General features: G+C 38.9%; 1 long non-coding RNA gene across 2 annotated transcripts; it reads right to left on the bottom strand.

Moving 5' to 3' along the window:
• Nucleotides 1-10,981: 10,981 nt before the first annotated feature.
• On the bottom strand, nt 10,982-16,540 carry LOC118921096 (uncharacterized). Of its 2 annotated transcripts, XR_005028192.2 has the most exons (4): nt 16,388-16,540; nt 16,168-16,254; nt 13,376-13,574; nt 10,982-11,165 (listed from the first exon to the last, which is right to left on the bottom strand). It is a non-coding gene; the product is annotated as an uncharacterized LOC118921096 (long non-coding RNA). The 2 variants fall into 2 exon arrangements; XR_005028191.2 differs by lacking the exon at nt 16,168-16,254 and having other exon boundaries at nt 16,388-16,527.
• Nucleotides 16,541-23,326: the final 6,786 nt, after the last annotated feature.

The raw sequence follows: 23,326 nt of genomic DNA, 5'->3' as shown, positions 1-23,326 counted from the left end.
ATGGAAGCAACCTAAGTGTCCATCAGTAGATGAATGGATAAAGAAGAAGTGGTACATATACACAATGGAATATTATTCAGCCATAAGAAGAAAACAAATTCTACCATTTGCACCACCATGGATGGAGCTGCAGGGTGTTATGCTCAGTGAAATAAGCCAGGCAGAGAAACCCAAGTACCAAATTATTTCACTCATCTGTGGAGTATAAGAACAAAAGAAAAACTGAAAGAAGAAAACAGCAGCAGTATCACAGAACCCAAGAATGGACTAACAGTTACCAAAGGGAAAAGTACTGGGGAGGATGGGTGGGAAGGGAGGGAGAAGGGGGTGTAAGAAGAAAGGGGGCCTTACGATTCGCATGTATAAAGTGGGGGGGGGGCAAGGGGAGGGTTGTACGACACACAGAAGAGAAGTAGCGATTTTACAGCATCTTACTATGCTGATGAACAGTGACTAATGGGGTATGTTGGGGGGACTTGGTGAAGTGGGGAGCCTAGTAATCATAATTTTTCTCATGTATTTTTAGATTAATGATACCAAAATAAAAAAGAAGATCATGTGAGCAGACTGGGGAGGTGTATGAGTTTGCATCAAGAACCTGTATTGTGTTTATGACACTGATCTAGGTACAAGAGGTGCAGTTATGGTAGTGCACATGTTCAGTCATGTGTGTTTAGTAACAAGGTGGGGTGGGGAGTAGTTGGTGCTCAGTATCCTTGCCAGGGTGCAGGGCAGAGGACACATACTCTTGTTCAGACACAGGCCTTGGCCGCACAGGGTACAAAGCCGTCTCTGACTGCCTCTCCTCACCTAGGGGCACAGGAATGATGAAGGATGAGGTGGGAGTGTTGTGGACCACTGAGGAACCTAGTGGCCTACTTCTGTCCAGCTAACAGTTAATGTATTTTCCTCCCAAATTTAACCCCTCTCCAACAGTACTACACTAAGCTTTGGTGTCAAAGACTGCCTCACCATCCTACTGTCTGGCTTCTGGCTGCCATGGTGATGCAGACAGGATCTCTGCTCCCGCCATGAAAATGAGTGGGGACCTATTAATGTAGAGGGGTTATTGAGAGGGAGGAGGAATTTCTTGCAGGTGAGAATAATCCAGTACTCTCAGGGCCTGTGGAGATTAACAGCCTCATGCCACCTGCACTGTCTCCCCCCACCAAGCAGTACCACCACAATCACCAGAAGGCAGAGTGGCCAGACTGTGAACAGGGAGCCTTAAACCAGATGGTGTAGGCTCTTCGTTATTGTCATTTTCCAAGAACATCCACTGCATTAGGAAGTCTTCACTTGCCCATGCTCCAAGGTTTTCTCATTGTGCTCTATCTTGTAGTGCTCTGTCTAGTGAGACTGCTGGGCAGCAAACACTATGAGTACCTACTGTGTGCAGGTAACTTATTAAGAAGTGACGATACCCAATGGGGAGGGTGTGCTACAGGTGTGGGGTTGGGGACATGGCAGGGGTTAGCCTAGGGGCATAAGCTCTGATGTCCAAACCCAGACATTCATCCCTAATAGGGTCAGTCCCCTCTCACTCCTGCCTCTCTCTTCCTTCCCTCAAGAATACAGTGGGTAAAGACGATGTTAGGGGTGGAGAATTGACTGAAGCCCTGAGGGGCTTAGGTGCCCCTTCTCGCCAGCTGAGAGCCTCTTTGTTTTCATTCCAGCAGTCTTCTCCACCTTCTAGTTTCAAGGCTCATAATCGGCTTTGAGTGTCAGTGGCCTAATAGGCCTGGTGGCTTTGTTGCTATGGCAATCCTTCCAAGAGCTTTCCTCACTAAATAAAGTAAAAAGAGCTGGAAAGGGAGGTGGCCAGCCTCATGGGGGAGGGAAGAAGAATTGTATGTTAATATTCTAATTATACTAACTGTTAGCCTCTTGTGATTAAAAGCCCATAAAATGAGGCCAGGGTGGCAACAGCCGTGATTGGGATGAGGGAGCCTCAAACAGGAAGGAAGATGCTTTTTACATTAGAGAAACTTCCACAGAGTACCTGGAGGATAAGGAAAGTACCACAAGACTAGGACTCAGGGTGAACTTAGTAACTGACTGCCTGTTACTCTAAATTTTACTTAAAAATCCAGTGACAGATCCCTGTGTTTGGGGCATGTTGGCAGGGAGGTATCAAGAATTACTTTCTTTAGTGGGGAAGATGCCTGGTTGTCCCTCCCTCTGGCCTGGTGGTTGAGGGCACATGCCATGTTGTCCATACCCAGGCTCCCATGGACCTGAGGTGGGGAATGGTTTTCAGCCCTGAACTACTCAGTTTGCCCACTCCTTTCTATCTAAGACCTGCCTTCTTTTCCTTCCTGTCAGCCTCTCTCCTCCATCCAATATTCTGGACTTTATAGTCAGCTTAGGTGTCTAATGACTCAGTCATTGGCCCTAGCTTCTGGTTGCTATGGTGATGCAGCCAGGAGCGCTTCTCACTAAGTTAATATGAGAGGAAACCTGATGTGGGAGGGGGACAGCCTGGGGAGAGGGCCAAGACTGAAGATGAGAGTACTCTGATTACACTAATTGATAGCCTTTTGTCATCAAAAGGCTGTAAATATGGGTCCCCAGGGCCCAAGCCAGAGGGAGCTGAAGGTTTATCAGGGGAAATAAGACATCAAACACAAGAGGAAAAGGTCTTTACTAGAGACGTTTCCATCAAGTAATCCAGAGGTTAAGAGAACACTCCATGTGCTCAGGATCTTGGGGTATGGGTTTTGGAAAGACACAGACAGGTTAGGGACCCAAGTTCTCATTTGCAAAAGTCTAAGAGCCCTTATTTGTCAGTCACAGCTGTTCATTTGGGAAACTGAAGCTCAGAAGTGGGCAGGGACTGGAACTGAATCACATGCTAGGTTAGTGGCAGAGCCGTGACTAGAGTTCAGGGCTCTTGTGACCCATGCCAGAGCTCTCTCTCTCCACGACCCCAATCAGCCTCCACTTGGAGACCAAGATAGTCAAATCCCTCATTTTACAGACAAAGTCCAGAGATGGGGTCAACGCACACAGGGGCACACGGTCCTTTCTAGGATGAGAACGCAGCTCTTCTGGCTTTTTAATGTAGACCAGGTGAATGTGAGTGCTTCGAGAATTAGGGCAGGCACAGTGGGAACAGGGAAGAGACCACTTTTACAGGGAATTGTACAGTATTTGTAAGCCAGGATGGAAAGATTCTCACCTAAGTGATGGGAAGGGACTGGTGCCATTAACAGAGGGAGAGGGAAGAAAAAGAACAAAAGAGACAAACACCTTCTTGTCTATTCCTCAGATTTTCTTGGGAAATAGTCCCTTCCTTGAGCTGTAGCTGGAAATGATATGCAGAGGTAACCTACGGGAGCATGACACTAATTTCCAGGTGTCTAAGGGGCCCCCATCAATGCACAGATAGGGAAATTAGGATACCCAGAATGAGAAAATGACATTCCCCAAATCAGACTCTAGGTTACTGTGTGTGGATCTCAGGACTCACAATGACCATGCCAGGGCTCGGTCTAGCAGGAGTGCCAGGCAGCAGTGAAAACACTTACTATGCACCTAGCACTTCTCTAGAAATTAAGTCTGGGGAGAGTATGCTCACACCTGGGTGTCAGGGGGCATGATAGAAGATAGGTATCCACCATGCACTTTCCTAAGGGGCTCTGGTGCCCCTCCCTCTCCTCTGACTATGGAAAAAGGTTACATGTATCTAATGAGGAAGATTTTTAAAGTACAGCAGGAGACTTGAAACCAATATAATATAGTATAACAGTAAACTATACCTCAATAAATAGATAAATTAAATATTTAATGTTTTTGAAAAACAAGTACAGCAGGAGAAAATGGTGACTGTGGGTAGAATTGACATGGGAACAATGAAAACCAAAAGGTGATGGGAAATTAAATGGGATCTATAAGGACTTGGCTGATGTGTGGAAAGGACTGGAAGGTTTTACAAGGATTTCTTTGCTAACTACATGAGGAACATATAGGATTGGAGGACACTTGCAAGCTGGGTTTGGAGTTAAGACAAAGTCAGCCAGAGAAATGGTGAGAACAGTATAACGGAGGTATGACCAGAGGGCTCTGAAATGCTTATCTGAATATGAAGGTGGGATCGGTCCTATATATATATAACTGGAAGGTGCTATTAGAGAATGAAAAGAACAAAGGAGAAAGGAAGGAAGAGAGAGAAGGGGAAAGTGAATGATCGAGAGAGAGGAAAAAGGAGGAGGAAAGAAGGAACAAGAGGAGGAGAAAAGGAAAGAGAAGAATAGACAGAACCTTGTCTACTACTGTGACATTTGTTTGAAAAAGCCAGACAGACTCCACTGCCCACCCCCACAATGACTAGAGCTAAATTGCAGCTGTGTATGTGCGTATGTGTGCCTGCACACACATACATATATATTTAGTATAGATTGTCCACTCAGGTAGATAAAGATAGGGTTTGAGAGAGAAGCGACTGACACCCTGGCTGTTACTTGCCTCCTTGCGGAATGCCCCCTTCCCTCCTCCTCATAACACTCCTGCTCCAGTTACAGCCTCTTTCTAGAAATCTCTCTAGGCTCTAGGCTTGTCCTTCTTTTGAACACAGAGAAGAGCCATAATCAGAAACCCAGTTCTGGACACCACATGACCAGGCATGCAAACCAGGTCTCGTCAGATCTGGAAGAAGTAGACAGCCAGGGGTGGGCACAGGGTCAGGCAGGGAGGGCCTACTGGACCATAGACAGGAGCTGCCTCCCTCCCCCACTTTTTAGCACAGCTGAATGCCTCTCTCTTCTTAACCACAAAATAATCAGTTCAGTCCTTCCTTTGGGGAGGTCATATCAAAGCTGCCAGGGCCATGGTTACAGAAGACCCTCTTTCTCTCCAATGTGGAAGTGGGGAAGAGGTATACATGGCCAGTGTAGGCCAGTGGGCCCCATAAAGGGTGGGCCCACTGTCCCTTCAAAATCATTCCAAGGCAGGCACTATTTCTGCATCCAGGGGACATGCAAGCCTTGGAGCTCCAGGACTCCAGCTCCACTCCTGGACTTACTGAGGACATGGAGAGGAAAAAGATCTGTTAGGTTCCATATTTCCACTGCTGCTTCCCCAGCACACATTTCACCTGACCAAACTCAAGTGGGATAGAAAGGAAAAGACAAAATGTTTCTGGGGAGTAGTTGTATTTATTTGCAATGGGATAAAAATACTCTAAATGTTACATACACATTGTTGTATGTATGTTTACGGAGCCTGTATGAGTTTTGGTGTTACTTATTGAGGAGTTTCAATGGAATGAAGTATTATAAAGGGGGAATCTTTCATGTATAGTATGCCAAATCTCCCTCTCCCTGTCTCTTTAAGATGCTAAACCAAACTAAAAAGTTCTGTACAACAAAGGACACCATCAACAAAACAAAAGCCAACCTACAGTATGGGAGAATGTATTTGTAAATGATTTATCCAAGAAGGGGTTAACATCCAAAATATATAAAGAACTACACCAAAAAATAAATAAAACCAAAAACCAAAAACAAAGAAACAAATAACCCAATTTAAAAAATGGGCAGAGGACCTGAGCAGATATTTTTCCAAAGAAGAAATAGGTGACCAACAGGCACATGAAAAGATGCTCCACATTGATAATCATTAGGGAAACACAAATCAAAACCTTGATGAGATATCACCTCATACCAGTTGGAGTGGACACTACCCAAATGATGAGACATAACAAGTGTTGGTAAGGATATGGAGAAAAGGAACCCCTCCTACACTGCTAGTGGGAATGTAAATCGGTGTGGACACTATGGAAAGCAGTACAGAGGTTCATCAAAAAACTAAAAATAGAGATACCATATGACCCGGGAAAGCCACTTCTTGGAATTTAAATGAAGAAAACAAAATCTCTGATTTGAAAGGATATATGCTCCCCTATGTTTATTGCTGCATTATTTACAATAGCCATGATACGGAGGCATCCAAAGTGCCCATCAATAGATGAAGGGGTAAAGAAGATGGGGTGCATATACAGAATGGAATATTATTCAGTCATAAAAATGAAGAAATCCTGCCATTTGTGGCAACATGGATGGACCTAGAGGGTGTTATGCTCAGTGAAATAAGCCAGGCAGAGAAAGACTGTACGATGTCACTTATATGTGGAATCTAAAAAAATACAAAACTAAGCAACATGAACAAAACAGCAGTAGACTCACAGACACTGAGAAGTGACTGGTGGTAGAGGGTTTAGGATAGATGAGTGGTGTGGGTGAGGGAGTTAAAGAGGCACTAAACCTCAGTCATAATGTAAGTTGGTCACGGGGATGGAAGTGCAGCATGGAAAATATAGTCAATGGTTCTGTAACATCTTTCTGTGTTGACAGACACTGGTTGGGGTGAGGATTTAATAATGTGTGTAACTCTTTAATCACTGTGTTGTATACTTGAAACCAATATGGATTGTATATCAACTATACTTCAATAAAAAATAAAGAAAAAATAAAATTCTTGCAAAAATTTCATTATGTTTCCTGTCTCTTTTGGGTTCTAAGACATAGTCCAGAACTGGTTATGGTGGAAGAATTAAATGAATGAAAAAGTCATGTGAACCATCCCACAGATTTTAATTGTGAAATCTGGAAAAGAGTACAAGAAAACAAATGTTTAAAGGTACTGGAATGCATCCAGAAGTAGACAGAAGCCAAGAAGTTTACTCTTGAAAGACAACAGTGTAGAAAGGGTAAGAGTTGAGAATTTATGGCTTTCATATTGCAGAGTGCTCCCCAACGTCTACAGCTACTGTGGAGGGAAATGACAGTCTTACCACTGAAGTTGAAGATGACAGAGAATAGAGTTTAACTCTACCTAGGCTCGAGGATCTGAAGGCACTGGCTGTAAGCAAAAAGTGCTGTCACATTCATGGGATTGTATTTCCCAGGTACCTATGGGTGGGCCTTCTGGCCTCTGGTTCATTCCTTCCCCTCTGCACATCTACTTATGGATGCAAGTGGAAGCAGTCTTCACTACACTGACACACTATGAGATCCCCTAACTGTTGGAGAATGGTAACTAACCCATTTGCCAGCAAATCCCTGCCTTTGGGACATACATCTCCCAGGTATCCAGGGATGAGAGGCCACAGCTCAAACTGTGGACTAGAAACAGGGTGTTTGAGGGCAATTAAGAGATCCTTGCTGTCTCCCAACATACCCTCCCCACTCTCTTCCAGGGCCACAGTTTTCCCTGCAACTCCATTGCCAGTGGCTCTTTCTTCACTGCCCCCTTGATATAGATATCATACTGTTTGGTGCCTCCAAGTCTTGGTTGTTCAGCAGGCACCAAGAGAACCAGAAAAAAAGGGTCACCATTGCTTGAGATAGCCTGAGGAGCCCAGCCCATGTAGTGAAACCTGCACTCATATTTCCCCAAAGAGAAGGGTCTTTTCATTGAGTGAAATTGCCATTATCAAAGATGAAGCAATTGCAGTGTGGCAGAGTTATGTGTAAATCTCCCTCAGAGGCTGCTACCCTTCCCAATGCCCGGCCTTTGCCTTTGATATAGTATCCCATTTGTGCTCCACTCCATGGTGATGAAATAAAGACAGAGCCAAGTACAGTGGAAGAAGGACTTGTAGGGAGTGAGTTCTACTCAGCATGGAACATTCAATGATTTTGTGTGAGCTGTTCCTGCCCTCAAGTGTACACAGAAACTAAAAAATATAGAAGAATTGAGGGGTCACAGTGGTGTCCAGTTTCCTCCCTTCAAAGCATTCTCTTCACTCTTTCCTCCTAGACCTTTCCAAATGTTTGCAACCATCCCCCACAATCTTCTAATGTAGAAACATGCATTGACAATTTAAGCCTGGTGAACTAGAATCCAGGAGACCAAAATTCTACTCCTGGTGTACTTCTAACCAATCACCTAACCTTGGGAGAGTCACCTCTCATTTCTGGAACTAATTTTTATCACAGGTGAAAAAGAAAATTTGAAGCACATGAACTCAATGCTCCCTTATAATTCTAGACTATAGAATCTCTTCCAACCAAGGAACATTTACTGGAAACAAAGGGGCACAAGGCCTTCTGCTCGTCACGGTGGAAAATACAGAAATGATGATGATGCTGTCTTCCTTCTCTGAAACCTGGAAGTTCATGGAATGCCTTCCTCCACACTTATTTCAGATTATGCTAACTTAAGGAAGCCTGGTTGGTTCTTGTGTATTGACATTACATGATATTTTTCCTAATGATATTGTTCATACTATAAATAAATATTTCAGTATTTTCATTAGTTATCTATCTTTGTAACCAGTGCCCCAAAATGTAGTGGCCCAAAGCAATAAATGTTTATCTCACAGTTTCTGTCAGCCAAGAATTCTGTAGCAGCTCAGTTGCTGGGTGGTTCTAGCTCAGGGTCTTTTATGAGATTGCATTCAGGATATTGGCCTGAGCAGCAGTCATCTGAAGGCTTGATTGGAGCTGGATGATCCACCTCAAAGATCATTTACCCACATGGCTATTAGCAGGAGGTCCATTAGCAGTTCCTTCCCATGCAGCCTCACCATAGGCTACTCAAGTGTTGACATGGCATATGGTTTTGCTCAAAGCAAGTCATCCAAATGAGAGACCAATGAAGACAGGGACCTCAATATCTTTTATGACCTACTCTTGGAAGAGACACACTGGAACTTCTGCTTCTTTCTATTCATTGGAAGCAAGTCACGCATCATAGCCCATACTCAGAGTGAGGAATTGGACTGTACCTTTTGAAGAGATTGCCAAAGAATCCATGGACATATGTGAAATCGTCACAGAATCTTTTGGTTTGTATGGGTCATGGTATTTTCAAAGGAACATAATAAAGACAGCTTTTATCTCCTTGTGTTTATTTCTCCGTGTCTCCAATTCTGTCTTACCCTTCTCCCCTCCAAGATGGCAGCAGGTGTATAGGACTGAGCTTATTTGACCTGATTGTGCTGGTGGCAGGAGGTCATGCTGGCTTCCTCCTGGTCCCTGGATCATGCATGGACAGCTTTACCAAGTCAGGGTTGATGTGGTCACATTCCCTTGCATCCTGATGGCTCCACTGCAATGTCTGTGGCTGATAATCCCATGGGCACCATACTTTCTCTGAAACTGCTGAATCTTCCTATTGACCCCACCCCCGCCACATGGCTTCAGTGCAATGAGAAATTTCTGACTCTAGCCCTTTGGACGGTGATAGTTTGACTATAACTCAAACTAGCCTTGAATCCACCCATCATGATCCTCTCCTCTTCCTTCTCCTCCCCTTGCCTCACATGAATATACACAGATGTTTCCTACACTTTAGAAATAAGTCCCTCTACATGTAAAAATACACTTCCAGGGACACAGTTTCAATGGAAAAAATGACCTGTCTCCCCAAGAGCCCTTCTCCTCTACCTCCAGCTCTATCATCTTGGGTGTATACCACATAAAGGAACTGCCACAATCAATACTGAGGCAAGTTCCACTTCATCTAAAAGATTTGTTGCACCCTTTGCAGTCTGTCCCTCTTCACATCCCCAGTCCCAGTCAAACACTGGCCTGCTTCTTGTCACTACAGGTTTGCTGGAAATACCTAGAATTTTATATAAATGGAAGTATAAACTATCACTCTTGTGTTCTTGTTTCACTCCGTATAATAATTTTGAATATCAACTATGTTATTGAATGTGTCAGTACCTCATTCTCTTTCATTGTTGAGCATTATTCTATTGTATAGATGTCCACATTTTGTTTTTTGCATTATCTATTGATGGCCCTTTGGATTGTTTCCCACTTTGGAGTCATATGAATCAAGCCACCATCAATATTCACGTTTGTATCTTTACATGGGCATATGTCTTTATTTCTCTTGGATAAATACCTAGCGGTGGGATAGGTAGGTCATATGGTGATAAGTGTATGCCTCACTATTTTAAAATACTACAAACAGCTATCAAAAGTGATTCTATACCAGAAGTGTATGAATTTTCTTGAGGTATAGTTGATACAATACTATGTTGGTTTCAGGTGTACAACATAGTGTTTCAACAATTATCTACATTATTAAATGCTTCCCCAAGTAAGTGGAGCTACCATCTGTCAACAAACAAATATATTACAATATTATTGACTGTATTCCCTATGGCATACTATCATCCCTGTGACTAATTCATATTATAACTGAAATTCAGTGCCTCTTTATCACCTTCACCTACCTCACCCACCCCTCCCAACCACCACCCCAGACTCTTGCAACCATCAATATCTTCTCTGTGCCTACAAATCTAATTCTGCTTTGTTCATTTGTTTGTTTGTTCATTTGCTTTGTTTTCTTTACACTCCACATATAAGTGAAGTCATATGGTTTTTGTCTTATACAACTCAACACCCCAAAAAATAATAATCCAACTAAAAAATGGGCTGAGGACCTGAATAGACATTTTTCTAAAGAAGATATACAAATGTCCAACAGACACATGAAAAGATGCTCAGTATCACCAATCATCAGGGAAATGCAAATCAAAACCACAATGAGATATCACCTCACACCAGTCAGAATGGTTACTACCCAGAAGAAAATAAATAACAATTGTTGTTGAGGATGTGCAGAAAAAGGCACCCAAGTACACTGCTGGTGGAATGTAAATTGGTGTAGCCACTATGGAAAGCAGTATGAAGGTTTCTCAAAAACTAAAAATAGAAACATCTTTTGACCCAGTAATTCCACTTTGGGGAATTTACCCAAAGGAAACAAAATGTGTGATTCAAAAAGGTATGCGCACCCCTATGTTTTTTGCTGCATTACTTACAAAAGTCAAGATATGGAAGCAACCAAAGTGTCCATCAGTAGATGAGTGAGTAAAGAAGGGGTGGTACATATATACAATGGAATATTATTCAACCATAAAGAAGAATGAAATGTTGCCATTTGCAACAGTATGGATCCACCTAGAGGGTATTATGCTAAGTGAAATAAGTAGGACAGAGAAAGACAAACACCACATTTATGAGTGTTTTAATGGCTCCGTATCCTTACCAAGGTTTGGTGTGGTAATCTTTTGTTAGTTTTAGTTCATTAGGTGTGTTGATAGTTTCACTGGAAGAACAATGTCATACATTTTCAACAGTTCAGTTCATTGAGTCTTTCTTCAATAGGTACCATTGTTGTCCTGTCTAAGACATCTTGGCCTAGGCAAAGGTCAAGGATATTCATTCAGAGATATTCACTGAAGTTTTCCTTCAGAAGAATTGTTTCTAACTTTTACATTTAGTTTTAGATTCATTTAAAAATAAAAAATTATTTCTGCATGTTTTGCCAATGATATTGGTTTCATTTTTAGTTTTTATTTTTCCTCAGTGGATTCTAACATTATTTGTAGAAGGAAATTCAACTTTCCTCATCGAACTCCTTGGCACCTTACTGTAGAAGGAACTGACCATAACATATGGTTCTATTTCTGCACTCATTTCTGTCCCATTAAGCACTGGTTTATCCCTATCCCAATACCACACTGTCTAGATTACTGTACCTTGGTTACTCTAGGAAAAAAGGCAGGGAAGGAGAAAGCCAGTACATCATTATCTTGGCCCATACCTCTTCTAAGAGAAACACAGACAATGGAATTTGTGCATACATAATCTAGTGCAGTAGAATCAGAGATTTGTTTGAAATCCATTCCTCTGTGCTTCTGTGTACCCCACCAAACCCACATAGTTTGTCAGCCTGTAAGATGAGTAGTTTATACTCCAATGCCAAAATACTTGATTGTGGAAACAGAGGGTGGTGAGTTTCAGTGCTTATTTTCTGTTGGGTTATTCCCCAGTCAACCTTTATCTGTGTACACTGAAATTTACATTTCTTATAACCATTGTGTGCCATGGAATATTATTCTTTTATTTGTTTATAGCATCTGAAAATGAAAAAATAAATCTTTGCTCCCAGCATATTCAAAAATAGTTAATGTGCCAGTTTTGATCCATGGGTTGTAGTTTGGTAACCCCTGATCAACTTTGTCTGCCCATTGTCCAATAGCACATTGTCTAAAATTCTGTAGATTCATAGAAATCTTGATAGCTGGTCATTTCAATCTTATCATGTTATTCTTATTTTTTCAGTATATTTTCAGGTGTTCTACATCCTTTTCAAGTTTATATATTTATATAAATTTTATGACTAACTCATGTACTCCTTTAAAAATCCTGATGAGATTTTTGTTTTGGTGTTCTTGAATCAATATACCTATTTGACAAATGTCCATCTCAATAATTTTGAGTCTTTTTAGCCATAAGCATAGTATATCTTTCCATTGCTGTAAGTTTGCTTTCCTCACCTCAGAAATAATTTTTTACTTTTCAGTGTAGTGGCCTAGCATAGGAGTCAGTAGAATTTTTAAGAGGCATAATTATTGTTCCAAGCAGTCTGTGCCAGAACTCCTCAGTGTTATAATGGGAAAGCAGGCATAGCAATATATAAACCAATAAACATGGCTGTATTTCAATAAAAGCTTATTAATTAAAACAAGGTATGGGCTGGATAACCACAGAGGCCCAGCAATTTCTTATTTTCCTGATTTGCTAACCAATTCCTGATTTGGCACATTTGTTGTTTTTACAACCATTATTTAAAATCTCAATATTATTTTAAAAAGGTATTTTTATTTCATGTCATAATTTTTATATAGAAGTACATTTAAAAATTATTGACCTTGTATTCCATGCCCTCCTGTAGCCATGTATTATATCTATTTTTTTCAATTCTTAGCAGTTTCAGTGTATGCAATGATGTCATCTAAAAATGACATTGTTTCTTAGTTCTTTCCAATCTTTCTGCATTTTATTTCTTCTTCTTGCATTATTGAATTAGCTAGGTTTTTAAATACTAAAGTGAAATGTTATTTAAATACTATTACAAATAGTAGTACATAATATTATAAATAGTAGTAGAAAGATCTACTCTCCAATAGTGATAAGAGTGGCCATCCTTGCCTTCCACATTTTACCATTAAGTATGATGTTGGCTGTACAATTCTCATAGACACCTTTCATCGATTGAAGGTATTTTCTATTCTTTATTGGCTGACATTTAAAAAAATGAGTGTTTGTTGAAACTTTTCATTTTTCCCTGCATCTGTTTTATGATAATTATATCATTATTCTTTTAGTCCATTATATCAGTTGATTTTCTATGTTGAACCAACCTACATCTTTGGCCAAAGCCACTTAGTCATGAGGTGTTATCCTTTGCATTTACTGATGTATTCAACTTAATAAAATTTTGTTTAAGAATTCACATCTTCACTTCATGGCATATTGGTTAATTTGGTCTTCTTTTAGTATCTGCATCAGAATTTGAAACTACAGTTATGCTAACCCTGTAAAATAATTTGGAAAATACTCACTCTTCCTCTATTTTTGAAGCTGCTTCTGTCAGAATGGTATTATTTTATCCATACATATTGCATAGGAGTCAGCAGTGAAGCCACCTGGATCTCAGTTGTCTTTCAAAGGAGGGTTTTGATTACATATTCTATTTATTTCTTAAATAGGGGGTACTTGGAGACTTTAGACTTCAGCTCCATCATAAAATAGCTCAGAAGTCTTCACACCCATCATTAAAACAAGGAAAAGGCCAAATAAGATGAAAATCAATGATTTTTTTGGACCCATCAGAGAACTGAGGTTTCAGGAAAAGCTGCCACCCTGAAATCTGGAGAGACAGAGGCAAATGCAGATTCACAACAAAAGTCAGATCATCTGCAGCAGAAGCTACTGGAGTCATAAACTGGCATTTGAATGAATTTCTGCAAGCTGAGTGTGGACTAGTATGAGAGCTTGAAATTTCTGGGTGGCCTCAGGTGAGGAAGGCACCAACACTTCCATGAGTTTTAGTTTTCGGAAACCCACTAGGTTCACACAGAGAAGATTCTATCAGAGGGAAGGGGAGAGAGTAAACAATGTCAAATAAACCTTAAGTATTGTCCATAGAAAAGTTCTACTCTCCAGGGGAAAACAATTTACCAGATCCTTGTTCCACCTTGGAGAAAGTGAAGTTCTCTGACTCCAGCTGCCTTGGCTTTGTTGTCTCACATAAGGAGGGGAAAATCTAAGAAACAATAGTTAAGGCCAGAGCCCAGAGACACTGGTACACTACAAGTCTAAGACATAGTCATAAGATTATATGACACTTTCCTTTCTTCACAACTTTCCACCACACCAACAATGTACCACAGTAAAGTAACAGTGGACCACAACTGGAAGAGTTGGAAGACACAAGCTCTATCTGACAAGAAATTATTAAGGAAGCCCAAACACAACAGGAAAGACAAAAACTAGAAACATAAGAGGAAACTGAAGCCTCTGATGTATAAAGCTACAGCAAACATTGAATACAGACCAACTTCTCATCAAATTAATATAAAACCTCACACTAATGGCCTATTTTTACCTCAGATCCTATTACCCAATACAGTGTCTTGATTTCAGGAAAAGAGTACATAATATATGGAAAAGGCAGGCAAAATCAATCTGAAGAGACAAAACAAGCTTCAGAACCAGACTCTGATATAAAATAGATTTCAGAAGTATCAGATAGCAGATGATGAATAAATAACTATGATTAAAATGTTAAGGACTCTTATGGAAAAGGTAGACAACATGCAAGAACAGATGGGTTATGTAGGCAGAGAGATGGAAACTATAATAAAGAATATAAAGGAATCCTAGAAATTTAAAAAGACTCTTTAAGATAATTGAAAATGCCTTTGATGGGCTTATGTGTAGACTAGACACAGCCAAGGAAAGAATCAGTGAACTTGAGGAAAGGTCAATAAAAACTCCCCAAACTAAAAGTCAAACAGAAAAACTAGTGAAAGAAAAATCCAAGAGAGCAGAACATCTTATTATTGTGAGATAAAAAGTCATAGCATATGCATAATTTGAATAACAGAAGAAAAAACATAGAATAGAGCAGAAGAAATATTTAAGTAATAGCACATTATTTTCTGAAATCAATGACAGACACAAAACCACAGCTACAAGACACTCAGAAAATACCAAATAGGAATAAATAAAAACAAAACAAAATGAAACTCCTAGGCATATCATATTCACATTGCAGAAAACACAAGGCAGAGAGAGAAAGTTTAAAAGAAGCTAGAGGGAAAAATACACCTTCCATATAGATGAAAAGGATGAGAATTTCATTGGAAAATCCATCAGTAAACATTCAAGAGAGTGTAGTAAAAAATGTAAAGTTTTGAAAGGAGAAAAGAAAAACACACCAACTTATAATTCTATATCCAGGAAAATTTTCCTTCAAAAGTGAAGAAAACTAAACACTTTTTCAGAAAACCAAAATTGAAGAAATTCATCACCTACAGACATGTCCTAGAATAAATGTTAAATTATTTAGAAGAAAAATGATACAGTTCAGAAAGTTGAGTTTAAAGACAGCAAAAATACCTGAAAAGGAATAAAAAATAATAAGTACATTTTATTTTTCTAATTCATAGTAGATAGGAAAGATAACTGTGTTAGAAGCAATAATAGTAGTGATATTTTGGTAAGTATTAAATAGGGATAAGTTAAATGCATGACAGCAATGTTACAAGTAACTGGAAGGGGGATTCTTGTATCATATTTCTACACCATACATGAAGTATAGATTACTATTTGATGGTAGGCTTACATTATCTTAACATGTATCTCATAAACACTAGGGCAGGACTAATTTTTTTAAAGGAAGCTTTTATCATATGCTAAGAGAGGAGATAAAATGGAATCAAATAAAATGCTTGATTAAAACTAGAGAAGGGAGAAAATGAGTAAACGTGATGTACAGAAAAAGTTACAAGTATAGTATATACAAATCCAACTATATCAACACTTAAATATGAATACTATAAAAACATTAAAAGATTGAGATTAATTATAAAGATTGTCAAAGTGAACAAATAAGTCCAAACTATATGTAGTCTACAAAATCCAATTTAATTAAAAGGACTTATAAAGCTTAAAAGTGAAGAATAGAGAGACATGTTGTATTAACACCAATCAAAACAAAGATGGAATAGCTATATTAATTTCAGACTACACAGATTACAGACAAGGAACGTTATTAGGGGAATTTCTCCTCTACAAGAAAGCATGACAAACCTTAATGTGTGTGCATGTAACAAGACTGTCAATTTACCTGTGTCTACTGCAGTTGGAAACTTCCATACCCCTCTGTCAGTAAGATAGATCAAGCAGACAGAAAATCAGTAGGGATATAGTTGACCTGAACAGCACAGTAAAGCAAATCGATTTAATTTACATTTATAGAATGCTCTGTACCAAAGAACAGAATGCACTTCTTAAGTTCATATGAAACATTCACAGAAATAGACCACAGTCTTGACCAAAAAGCATACCTTAATGTTGCAGTTGGAGACTGCAAAAATGAGAAACCGAGTCAGAATGACGTTTAATGCAGAGGGCTTAGACTTCCTTTGGAGACTAAGCAACGAGTCAGTGTGCCCCTGCGTCTTTATCAGGTTACAGCAAGCGGTAAAACAATCATTGGTTAATAATTATTAAATGTACTTTTTAAACGAATCAACCAACCGCGAACTAGATATGTTTCTTCTGTTTCCATTGTGTTAAGTCAAATCATCTGGAGTATCACAGCATGTTCCTTGTCTGGGTTTGCCTCAGAAGGATCACAAGAACTGTTTGCAGCTCCTGTTGCACACTGTTCATAACTGACACCAGATTCCAGGAATTAACACATATTGTTCTTTCTATTAGATTGGTTTTGGCTATTAATCAAACTTAAGCAGCAAACATATTGTTCTTTTCTCTTAGATGAGTTTTGGTTATAAATCAAGCTTAAGCAGAAACTAAACTACAGCAAAGTTACCTGCTGGGGTGTCTACATTTCCCCCTTTTTGTTTACCTTGCATCTTTTGTAACATTAATGAGAAGACTGCTGATTGCTGTTGAGCACGTTGACGTTTTCGGGTTGCTCTTCTCCAGACTACACAAAACACAAATAACAAACACAATACAATTATTGTAAGTGTAGCAGTGGAACCACTATAATTTTTAAACTGATTTATCGGGTCCAGACTACTTATTCCATCTGCAATGCTTTCCAATAGATTAGAACCACTTAATACTTGTAATTGTTTCTGGAAAGTATCAGTAATGTGCTGTTGAAGGTCTAATATTTCTTGAGTCATATTACCATGATTTAACAAATGTTTTTTTAACATTATCCCAGGGAAAGTAAGTATGACTATAAGGTATAGGAGTAACACAAAATCTAGTTGTATTCCAATCACATTTTATAGAAATTTGATGTTTCAAACTAACAATTTGATCTCCTTGCATAATAACTGCTTGTTGCAAATCAGTCAATGTGCATTAATTCCACTATCCGTCTTTGAGTGGTCCACAATTTTGATGAATTAGAATGCCAGTTATTAACAAAGTCAACCGTCTGAACACATTGTCGAAGTGCGACCCCAGCGGTTGCAGCAGTTACAGTTATGGCTATGATCCCCAGGACAGCTGCAATGATTAATCCAATCATTCGTTTAGTTCTTTTCAGAAGATTATCAATAGTATATTGGAGAAGCATCATGCTTGGACAATTTTCCCACTTTCGGTGTAGTTGAACTGGAAGCCAGAGACCTGTTCTATCCTTCAGAATATAAAGACCATATTTTGTGGAAAAAGGAACAGAGTTATTTATACAAGTATAGAATGAACAGTTTACAGAGGAGATGGAATATCTGGACGAATTCCACACTGTGTGACCAATCATAATTAAATAAGGCAATCTGACACAGACTGTAATATAATGGCTCTCATTTTTTGTAAAACTCAATCGACTACTTTTTGTAATGCTATCATTCCAAATATGGTCTTTCCAAGCTAACAGACCCCATAAAGCTGAGGGAATTTTCCATAAGTGATATTGCAGGGACCCAAAAGGTAAATGTGGGGCAGGAGGAGACATTCCACCTCCATGCCAATAAATGGTCTCATTAGAAACGTGACAATGGTGTGATTAATGCCTTTAATATATTTACACCATTTCAGGTCATGCCCCTGTCTTTTGGTCTGGGCGGAACCTTGAGGGCTCCAATCAATGACGCTTCCATAGGAAGTATTAAATAAAACCTGACCTATTTCCCCTTGACAATTCGTCCAGTGCACCCATTCACTGATTTTCGTAGCTATTGTCTAGGTGCAGGTGGGCAAATCGGGGTATGATCTTTTGTATTATCTTTTTTGTGGAATCCGAATGCTTGAAGAAGGAATAACTTTTTATTGGTATCGTTTTTGACAATGGATAGCCATGCAGCTGGTTGCATTTTCAAGCAATGGTATTCATGCCTAATACAAATGGGTATCCCCTCTACTCCCACTGCATAATTTACAATTTTCATGCCCTCTTCTGGCCTTAATGGGGTACGAGTATCATAAGCACCAGGAGTCCCATTGGAATCATTAACATATATTGGGACCATTTCAGAGAGCGAATGAATAACTTGCTTGATTGGGGAGTTAGGAATGTAAGCCCAATATGAATGATTAATGCCATTAGCAGAACTTACCTCTAATTGTGACCACAGCAATCACAGCGAAGAACAAATTTGAAGCATTGTGTGCCTGTCCGGTCAGTTGTGTAATTTTTTCAGCTTCCTGTGTCATCTTTTTTAGTTGTCCCCATGTTGGGGGATTCACTTTTTGAGTTCTTGGTAACGGAACTCGAACTCTGGATCTTACAATAATCATGGCTTGCATCTCATCAACTGGAGGTTCAACATCAAATCGAGGCCTTTCGTTCATTTTTTGGGTTTTATCTTTTTAGCTGGGATCCACACAGTTTCTCCTGTTTCTGTAATGAAACAAGCATATCCTCGGCCCCACCTTTGAACCATCCCTGATTCCCATTCTCCCATGTCATTTTTATAAAAAGCAGGCTGATTTATTTCAGGAGGCTTTTCCTGTACCCAATATCTGTGCACTGCTGATGAACCTGTATTGTTTAAATTTAAAAAATTCAGGGTAAATAATGTGCTATGTATTCTCATATGGGGAGTTTCTATGCCACCATATCCCCCTTTTTGTTTAAGCAACGTCTCTTTTAATGTACGATTATGTCTTTCAATAATTGCTTGTCCCTGAGGGTTATATGGAATTCCAGTAACATACTTAATATCCCATTGGGAGAGAAACTTTTGTAATTTTGCTGAAAGATAACTAGGGGCATTATTTGTTTTGATTTTAGTTGGCAATCCCATAACATTAAAAGCTTCTAGTAAATGTTGAATTACATTATCAGCCTTTTCTAGTGATAGTGCAGAAGCCCATCTAAAACTAGAATACATATCAACTAAGCAATGAACAAAAGATAGCTTTCCAAACTCTGGAATATGGGTGACATCCATTTGCCACAGTTCATTAGGGTGCAGTCCTCTTGGATTGCCCCCTGGGGTGTAAGGTTTACTTTGAATTTGAGTACACTGAGGGCATTGATAAATAATATTTTGAGCCTGTTCTTTAGTGAGGTGGAATTTAACCTGTAAACCTTTTCTGTTAACATGAGTTTGTTCATGCCATGCCTTGGCAGTCAATAGGGATCCAATATGTAACTTATCAATATGTTCATTAGTTTTAGTCATTGGTCCAGGGAGGGAGATATGTGCTCAGATATGAGTAATATAAAGGTCATGATGTCTATCATACAATAATTGTTACAAAGTACAAAATAATTGATGCAATTCAGTGCAATCACCAAACAGAGTAACAGAGTAAATATGTTTTGCCGTATATTCAACATATTGTGAGTCAGTAGCAATATTAAGGGGATTTGTAACATTTTGTAATAACATAATAAGAACATATAATTCAGCTTTTTGTACTGAGAGATAAGAAGTTCGAACAATTTTTGTAGTTTTTTCACTATATCCTGCTTTGCCTTCCTTATTAGCATCTGTTTAATAAGTATCAGCTTTTGGGATACGATGAGTTTTAATAATGTCAGTACAAATCCATTGAGATTTTTTAAGAAATTGAATACGTTGTCTTTTGGAAAATGATTATTAATATTTCCTATGTAGTTGGCAAAGGCTATTTGCCAGCTATCATTCAATTTCCAGTTGTCAGCTATTTGGATGTTAGTAAGGGGAGCAACGATTTGGTAAGGGTCTTGTGCAATCAAGGCATGCAATTGTAAGTGCCCACGAATAGTTAACTGACAAATTTTATCTATATATGTAAGTAATTTCTTTGATGCCTTATGTGGTACAAATATCCATTCTAGAATTTTTCCTTTTTGCCATAAAATACCAGTAGGGGAATGCTCAGAAGGGAAGACTAATAATTCAAAATCATATTGTGGATAAATAAAATCTAAATAGCTATTTCTCATATGTTCCTCTATCCATTCTAATTCTTTTTCAGCTTGAGGTGTCTATTGTCTAGGACTATTTAACTCAGAATTCCCATTTAAAGTATTAAATAAATGCTTGAGTAAATAGGTTGGAATTCCCAATGAAGGGGGAAGCGGATTAATATCACCTGAGAGCTTTTGAAAATCATTTAGAGTCCTGAGACTGTCTCTCCTAATTTGAATTTTTTGTGGAAGAATCTTTGTTCTTTAAATTATACTTCCTAAATAGTTACATGGAGTACTATTCTGTACCTTGTCAGAAGCAATAATAAGACCAGAAGCGGTTAATTCTATAACAGCTTGCTTAAAGAGGGTTTGTAAAGTGAGCAAATTTTTATGAGCAATTAAAATGTCATCCATATAATGAATAATTAAGGAATCAGGAGATTTTCTCCTTAATTTTACTAAAGGTTGAGTAACAAAGTATTGACATAATGTAGGGCTATTTAACATTCCTTGAGGTAAAACTTTCCATTGACATCGACTTGTAAGTTTATAATTATTGGGAGATGGAATAGTAAAATCAAATTTTTCACAATCAGAAGGTTGTAATGGAATGCAGAAAAAGCAATCTTTTAAATCAATTATTTTAATATTCTAATCTAGGGGAATCATACTGGGTTGTGGCAGTCCAGGTTGTAGAGGACCTGTAGGTTGAATAACAGCGTTTATTTTTCTTAAAATATACAAATGTCAGCATTCTCCATTTTCCTTATTTTTTCTTAATAACAAAAATAGGAAAATTCCATGGACTAACAGAATCTTCTATATGTCCAGCAGACAGCTGTTCTTGTATTAATTGCTCTAATGCTTGAAGCTTCTCTTTTGTTAAAGGCCACTGTTCTAGGTAACATATCCCAGTCATAGGGGATTAAGCGGTATTCCTGTGCTAATCCTTGTAACAGTCCTTTAACATAATTAGATTGCATTCCATACATAGTCACTGCTTGTTTCAAGTCCTATAACTTTAAAAGGTAAGGGAGTGTATTCAAATTGTGGATATTCTTGAGGATATTGGTCATTAGCAGGCATTTGTTGTTCACTGACAGGAAACGCAGAAGCTGAAATAGGCAGTGAGAAAGCATCAATATCTCCCTCTCTTCTTGCATTTAAGATGGATTGAGCTGTTGTTGAAACTTGAGGAATGGGAACAGTTAACTTAGGTGGAAATTCCTGATATGGAGATAAAGGAGGGGCTGTAGGGACAAGTTCCCTTTCTTTTTTTTAAATTTCTATTTTATTTTATTTTATTTTTTTATCATTAATCTACATTTACATGAAGAACATTATGTTTTCTAGGCTCTCCCCTACCCCAAGTCCCCCCCAGAAACCCCATTACAGTCACTGTCCATCAGCACAGTAAGATGTTGTAGAATCACTACTTGTCTTCTCTGTGTTGCACAGCCCTCCCCTTTCCCCCACCCCCCACATTATACATGCTAATCATAATACTCCCTTTCTTCTTCCCCACCCTTGTACCCCCCTACCCTCCCATTCTCCCCAGTCACTTTCCCTTTGGTAACTGTTAGTTCATTCTTCGGTTCCGTGATTCTGCTGCTGTTTTGTTCCTTCAGTTTTTCCTTTGTTCTTATACACCACAGATGAGTGAAATCATTTGGTATTTGTCTTTGTCTGCTTGGCTTATTTCACTGAGCATAAAACCCTCTAGCTCCATCCATGTTGTTGCAAATTGTAGGATTTTTTTTTCTTCTTATAGCTGAATAATATTCCATTGTGTATATGTACCACATCTTCTTTATGCATTCATCTACTGATGGACACTTAGGTTGCTTCCATTTCTAGGTTATGGTAAATAGTGCTGCAATAAACACAGGGGTGCATCTGTCTTTTTAAAACTGAAGTGCTGCATTCTTAGGGTAAATTCCTAGAAGTGGAATTCCTGGGTCAAATGGTAAGTCTATTTTGAGCTTTTTGTGGAACCTCCATACTGCTTTCCACAATGGTTGAACTAATTTACATTCCCATCAGCAGTGTAGGAGGGTTCCCCTTTCTCCACAGCCTCACCAACATTTGTTGCTGTTTGTCTTTTGGATGGTGGCCATCCTTACCGGTGTGAGGTGATATCTCATTGTGGTTTTAATTTTCATTTCTCTGATAATTAGCGATGTGGAGCATCTTTTAATGTGTCTGTTGGCCATCTGAATTTATTATTTGGAGAACTGTTCAGCTCCTGTGCCCATTTTTTAATTGGATTATTTGCTTTTTGTTTGTTGAGGTGCATGAGCTCTTTATATATTTTGGATGTCAAGCCTTTATCGGATCTGTCATTTACGAATATATTCTCCCATATTGTAGGGTACCTTTTTGTTCTATTAATGGTGTCCTTTGCTGTACAGAAGCTTTTCAGCTTGATATAGTCCCACTTGTTCATTTTTGCTTTTGATTTCCTTGCCTGGGGAGATATGTTCATGAAGAAGTCACTAATGTTTATGCACAAGAGATTTTTGCCTATGTTTTTTCCTTACAGTTTTATGGTTTCATGAATTACTTTCAGGTCTTTGATCCATTTTGAATTTACTTTTGTGTATGGGGTTAGACAGTGATCCAGTTTCATTCTCTTACATATAGCTGTCCAGTTTTGCCAGCACCATCTGTTGAAGAGACTGTCATTTCCCCATTGTATGTCTATGGCTCCTTTAACAAATATTAATTGACCATATATGTTTGGGTTAATGTCTGGAATCTCTAATCTGTTCCACTGGTCTGTGGCTCTGTTCTTGTGCTACTACCAAATTGTCTTGATTACTATGGCTTTGTAGTAGAGCTTGAAGTTGGGGAGTGAGATCCCCCCCACTTTATTCTTCTTTCTCACGATTGCTTTGGCTATTCGGGGTCTTCTGGTGTTTCCATATGAATGTTTGAACTATTTGTTCCAGTTCATTGA

This window comes from Manis pentadactyla, chromosome X (genome assembly GCF_030020395.1).
Source record: "Manis pentadactyla isolate mManPen7 chromosome X, mManPen7.hap1, whole genome shotgun sequence".
NCBI classification, from domain to species: domain Eukaryota; kingdom Metazoa; phylum Chordata; class Mammalia; order Pholidota; family Manidae; genus Manis; species Manis pentadactyla.
Note: the sequence above shows the minus strand (reverse complement) of the source record. Positions and strands in the feature narration are given on the sequence as shown.